The sequence below is a fragment of the Eretmochelys imbricata genome, chromosome 27, assembly GCF_965152235.1.
Source record: "Eretmochelys imbricata isolate rEreImb1 chromosome 27, rEreImb1.hap1, whole genome shotgun sequence".
NCBI lineage: Eukaryota > Metazoa > Chordata > Testudines > Cheloniidae > Eretmochelys > Eretmochelys imbricata.
This window is the reverse complement of record NC_135598.1, coordinates 10,084,580-10,090,864: the sequence shown is the minus strand read 5'-3', so window position 1 is coordinate 10,090,864 and position 6,285 is coordinate 10,084,580.

Below are 6,285 nucleotides of genomic sequence, written 5' to 3'. Positions count from 1 at the left end.
GAGGCAGCATTTAGAAGCTGCATTTCCAAACTCTAACGCATTTCACCTTCGGTTTTTCTCCCTTCCACCCACACCCAGCAGATCTGAATCTCTTCTTCATGTTCAGAAGAGTTTTCTACCAAACAAAATAAAAAAGCCTCCTTCCTTGATTATACTTAGGAAAGACTGACTACCCATGCTGGGAAGTTGCTTATACCAATTATAGGACAGTTGTTCAGACAGAAACTTATGAGCTTGAGACAAAAACTGTTGTATTTTATTGTGTTTTTTCTCTGAACTTTTTGAGGGTGTTATTAAACCAGACAGTCCTGTGTCCTTTAGAGCATGACTAGTTAAGAATTTACCTGTTGACTAGTTGCAATTATTGGCTAAGAATAGATATTAAGACAGATCTTATTAGTTCTCCTAGTGCATCCCTGCTGCTACTTTCATTCCCCCACCTACCAAATGCCTCTCCTAGAATCCACACCGAAGGTTCTGCTGACCCATTTGGACTGTGACACAGGGGAAAGGTGCGCTGGACTCAGAGCAAGAACACTCTGAATTATAGGCCACTTCCTCCAGACACCACAGTTAGTATTTCTGCCATTCACAACCTTTATTATTCCCCAAAGACTACATTAAGATGGCGCAAAGGCTGAGAGTACATGTCAGTAATTCCCGGTTAAATACATTACAGAGATGCTGTAAATATATAAAAAAAATCCCCAAAAAACAAAACTCTTTTCCCCCAAACATTATAAACCCAGGAAATTCAGAGTAAATACATTTGGATTTCTCTTAAATACGTAGCCTTAAAAATGAACTTCCTAGGTTTATAGCACTTGGTATTTTGCATAAATAACAACATCCCTGTAATGTATTTAATACAGAATTCCTGATATGTACTCAGTCTTAATATTGTTTTGTTCGGGAATTATCTTACTGTTTTCAAGTTAAAAATTTAATGCATGCACACTAAACACAGAACTCAACAGGCCATACTTCATATCTTCATATCTTCATATAACTTAGCAGGCCATACTTCATATCTTCACTCTATTCGAAATATCAACTTGCAGATTTTAAAAAGATTTAGCTTTTATGGCTGCTTCCCACCCACCTGCATCCACACACACTTTAGAATGCCACAAAGCAACCAGAATGCACACCCCTCCCCACTGCCCGTTTTTGAGAGTAGAACTGGTGTAACAGGTAGCTTTGGGAAATAAAAGAGATAACTATACACATACTTCATTATTTTCAGCATTCCCCCCCCGCCCCAGCTGAAGTTTCTGTCAGCGGAGGCTGGTCGGTGCATAAGATCTTCTTCAGGGAAACTCACGAAAAATTGCCTTCTTTCAAAATGGCCGGGCTACATTGCTTCATTGAAGATGGTGGCTGCAACTTCCTAACACCACCAGCCTTTCACCCAGTCAAGCACTCTCCTCTGGGCTATGCCAGCCCTGTCCTCACCTTGTGGGTTAACAAGGTGTGTACCCTAATCTTCGAGACCCTTTGAAGCATTTCCCTGTGATAATATTCCTTTTTTACCTTGCAGAACACAGGTTCTGCAAGGTTATCATCATAGTTACCAGCCTTAGAGTTGCTCATCCGATGCTCCTGGAAGTTGGTTTGCAGAATCAGACCCCAAAGTTCTCACTTTCTAGAGTCTATTTTTATAGGAATTTCTTCCTATGCCAGTCTATGGGAATTGCTTCATCATGCTGTTGCTGAATCAATCAGCAGATGGCACATTCCTGACGGCTCCGTGCTGCTAGATGTTATCTTGTTCTTTGGTTCTCCCATTCTTGAGGCTGTTGGGTGGATTCCAGTCTGCCCTCTGCGGGGGGTCCTCTGGTTATTTCCACTTGACGCCTTCTTCAGCTGATGGACACTGGATTCTTAGGCTGGCACCTCCCTGATCATTCAGTTATTATCCACACCAAGCATCCATCCACATACATCCTCTATCTCTGTTTTAATCACAATTGTTAATACAACAAAAGGGCGGGGAGTCTCTGGGTGCCGTTTCTGTTGTTACAGAGTATTGCTTTGAGTCTCTCTGTGTGAATTGCTTTGAGAACAGACTCTGTCTTAGAATGTACTAACGCAATTAGCAGCTTGCAAGTTTCACACATAGAGGGAGAGAAACAGTACCAGAAACCAAGAGACCTCTTAATTAGTAATACCCTGGAATTTAAACTATGGGGAATCAAACTCATTTGTGATTTTAATACAGAACTTCTTTAATATGATCCAACAAGCTGTCTGTAGATACTCTTTATGGATAAATATTCTGTAAGGTAAAATATAAGACATGTGTTTGGTGTAGTGAGTTTGTCAGAGTTTGCACTGCAACCCCAAAGTGGGTGTTTGCCTATGGCCCCAGTGTGTTAATCTGGCCCTTCACACTTTTGTCTTACTAGGGTAGGCATTCAGAATCCACGTGCAATAGTATTTTGCATGTGTACTCAAGGAACCAGTTAGAATGCACTCAGTGTCCTCAAATCTTTCCTGGCAGGTAGCAATGCAAATATCATCTGCACAAATGAATCTTCACACATCAGGGAGTTCTGGTTGGTCATTTGTGGATACAATAAGAAACAAAGGTGAGAGCACTGAATGTGGGGGCAGGCCATTCTATTGAGTACACCATAAACTTTTCTTACCACCCACCTCGACAAAGAAACATTGATTCTCAAAACAGAGAGAGGACCTGGACCATCCTGCTATTTCTCAAAATTCTTGCAAGTTTCAGTAGACGTACTACAGTGTCAAAAAAATCAATATACAGCCTCTGTAATTTTATAGGTTTCAAAACCATCTTCAATGTATTGAGTTAGGTTTACAGCTTGGCAACAGCAAGGACATCCTGGAGAGAAACGCCCTTCGACTATTAGCACTGTCCTACCCATTATCCTCTGCTCACACACCTTGCAGGTTGAACAAAGGAAGGATAGTGGGCAATAACTCTTTGCAGAGTTAGGGTCTTCATATGCTTTGAGTAGTGCTACCTGGATTATCTGCATAGTCTCTAGAAGGAACTGGAAAAGTCAAGCAGCCATGTCTGTTCTCTCATCCCAAAACAGAGAAATAGTGTGTTAGATACAGCAGCTACCGTTCCACATTTCAGGGTTTTCATGGCTATGTCAGCTCCTCAGTGTTGAGCTGTTCTTTGTGGACTTTGGTCACTCTTCAGAGACAGCAAATTCCTGCTTAATGGCTTTTGTTCTGCACTTTGCTTTGTGGGTTGGTTTACCATTTAGGATGAGTTGGGGTGTGAATTGGCTGGGAGAGTCTACGGCAGTGCACTTTGGTTGCTCTCCATCAGGGTTCAGCTTACAAACGTTGCTTTTGTACTCTTACGACACAGTTCTGTTGTTTGAATCAGTTTCCTCCAGCGGCCATGCCACTCCTTTCCAATTTCTCACACAAGAATTCCCCCAAACCCCTTGGTTTCGTCACTGTTCAAATAATAGAAATATACATAGACCACTAGTAGAGATATACATAGACAACTATGTTTTAACTACAAACATGGATACAGACTAACACGGCTACGCTTCTGATATGTTTAAACTGCATTGTACATTGGTCCCGCAACGTTTTTCCCCCCTCCTCTCTCCAGTGCAGACTTCCCTAAAAGGAGTGTACTAAGTCACGTCCATACTGAGCTGTGGTATTTATTGCACAGAAGGAGTGCCTGCGAACTCTGCCTACAGATGTGTATTTAATAACTTGCTATCTGCCTATCATGAAAATACTGAAGCCCCAAAGTGGGTTTGCTCAGCATTTTTCTTTCTTTTTTTTTTTTTTTTGGGGGGGGGGGGGGAGTCAAACCAAACTTCTCTTTGGGTGCCTAAATTTAGACACCTGGGTTTGAATGTTTGGGTCCACCATTTAAACAAGTTATGGTATGAATACCGGTGGACTAAAAACCACAAACCTAAAATCATCTATAACAATCACTTCTAAATAAACCCATTTAAGACAGAAGCAACCTCTGCTCCACTTCTTGTGCTTTAAGCTCATCAGCTTATCGGGGGAGAAAATGAGATGGGAATCCTGAATATAAGGAGAAATGGATTTTTCACATCATCATAAAACAAAAGTTTTATAATTAAGTCTATGTATTTTGATAGAGACAATTAGGATCAGGTGAGGAGAAAAGGTTAATTAAGACAGACATCTTGCCAATTAATCTGCAATTGAGGTGTAATTGAGGTGTTTCTTGTCATCCAGATCTCTCACCTGCTTTAGAAAAACAAACAAACAACTCTTCACATTTCCTGGTGCAAAAATGAATTCAAAACCAGCCCACTTTCTCAGCTATCGCCCTGATCCTGAAACTGAGCACGAACAGGACTCAAAAAGAAGAAATCCAGTCACACAAAACCTATTCCAGGACCTAGCTCAACATTAGCAATACCATCGTGGCTTATTTACATTAACCCAAGAAAGGAAATGGCACTTATACAAACAGAACAGTGTGTGGGGAAAGTCCAACTAGATTTGGAATGCTGTCCATCATGAAGGGCTCCATCCTGCAAGAACGCATACACAGGGGAGAGTCATTGTACTCACACAAGCTATTCCCCATTATTTCTGTAGTATTTTTTGAGTAAGTAAGTTACTCACGTGTTTGCAGAATCAAGTCTTAACAGAGAAGTCAGTTCATTATAGGATTTGTCTTCACTGAAGAATTAACTCAAATTCAGTTCACACACAAACCCCCTGAACTCCAAGTAGGGATGTTTTCAGCTCAAGTTAGATGGCCCATCAGGTGTACAGACTACAGCTGGTCAGCTATTAACACAATTGCTCTGTGCTAGGGTGGCCACTCACACATTCCCATAATAATGGACACTCTGGTACTTCTGGGAATGATATGGGTCTGCCCCCACCAACATGACCTCGCATGCCTGGTGCGTACAAGCTCATGCTGCACAGAGGACGCCATTTTGAAGAATGCGCCGCTCCATTCACACAGGCAGAGGTGGAATGGCGCATTTTTCAAAATGGCGTCCCTCGCCTGATACTGGACAAAACCAAGTCTGGTTTGGCTCAGTACCAGCTGGGGGACAAGTCACCCAAAAAGAGGACGGTCTGGTTTAAAACTGGAGGAATGGCCTTCCTACACGGTGCTGCTCACACGAGACATTTTGCAGTGTGGCACTTTCCCTTGAGCCAGGCTAACTTGAGAAGAGTAACTTGAGTTCACCCGGCAATGACGACGTTGTAACCATACATTTTCTTTCTTTCTTTGTTTTCCTTTCAGTTTTTCATGTACAGAACAATTAAAGGAAACATTTGTGCATCTTTTTTTAAAGTTCCTATTCATTTTTTTTTAAATACACATCATGGAAATATTTGTTGGTTTTAGGCATTGTAAAAGGCATTTTCCCTTTTGTTTTATATATCATTTTACTTAAGATCAGTCAAATTGTATTGTTAAGGACAAAATTAAAAAACCCCAAAAACTCTGGAAAAAAATGATTATTTGTCAAGCTTACATCCTCAAGTCACTTTGGATCCTATTCACACAAAAGGCAACTACCAGATATTTGTAAAAAAAAGCCAGAGCACAAAAGTACAGGGAGATTATAAAAATTCTGGTATGTTTAAACAAACCAAAAAAATTAATTCTGCCTCACTGTCCCTTTTTAAATGACTACCTTGAAGAATAAAATTCCAGAAACAAAACAAGGAAGATAATAAAATAAAACAAAACATAAGACATTCAGAACTAAAGCAAACTAGGGCCCAGTCCTGTAAACATTTAATAACTGTGAACATTATGCCTGGTATTGGTATTGCCTGGTTTACCGGAGCATACCAAGATCTCTTGCTTTTTGCCTGATGGTAGGAGGAAGAAAATGGAAGATTGTAAAGAAAGCATTACATGCCTGTGGAATTATTGCACTTGGTATTTAAGACAATCTCCTCCCCACAAGTAAATATTTTGTTAGCCTTTTATCTATAGGATTAATCTTGAAACCCTTATTCATTAAAGTAGTTTCTTATGATCTTATTGAAGTCAATATTGCTACACTCCTGATCAGGGGTCATTTGTAAAGCACCACAAGTCTTACAATGCTGTATGCAAAGTTTTGGGATAAGTGAATACAACCACTTGCAAGTACAATGATCCAACACAAAAGCACTGACTTGAAGTGGGGGGAGGAATCTTATTACCGTTAGGGCATGGGAGCTCATAAAGTGAGGTGTATTTCTGAGAACACCTTACATTCAAGTCTTTTTGTTGGTAGAAATACAGGCAATCAAGGAATATAAAATTACTTC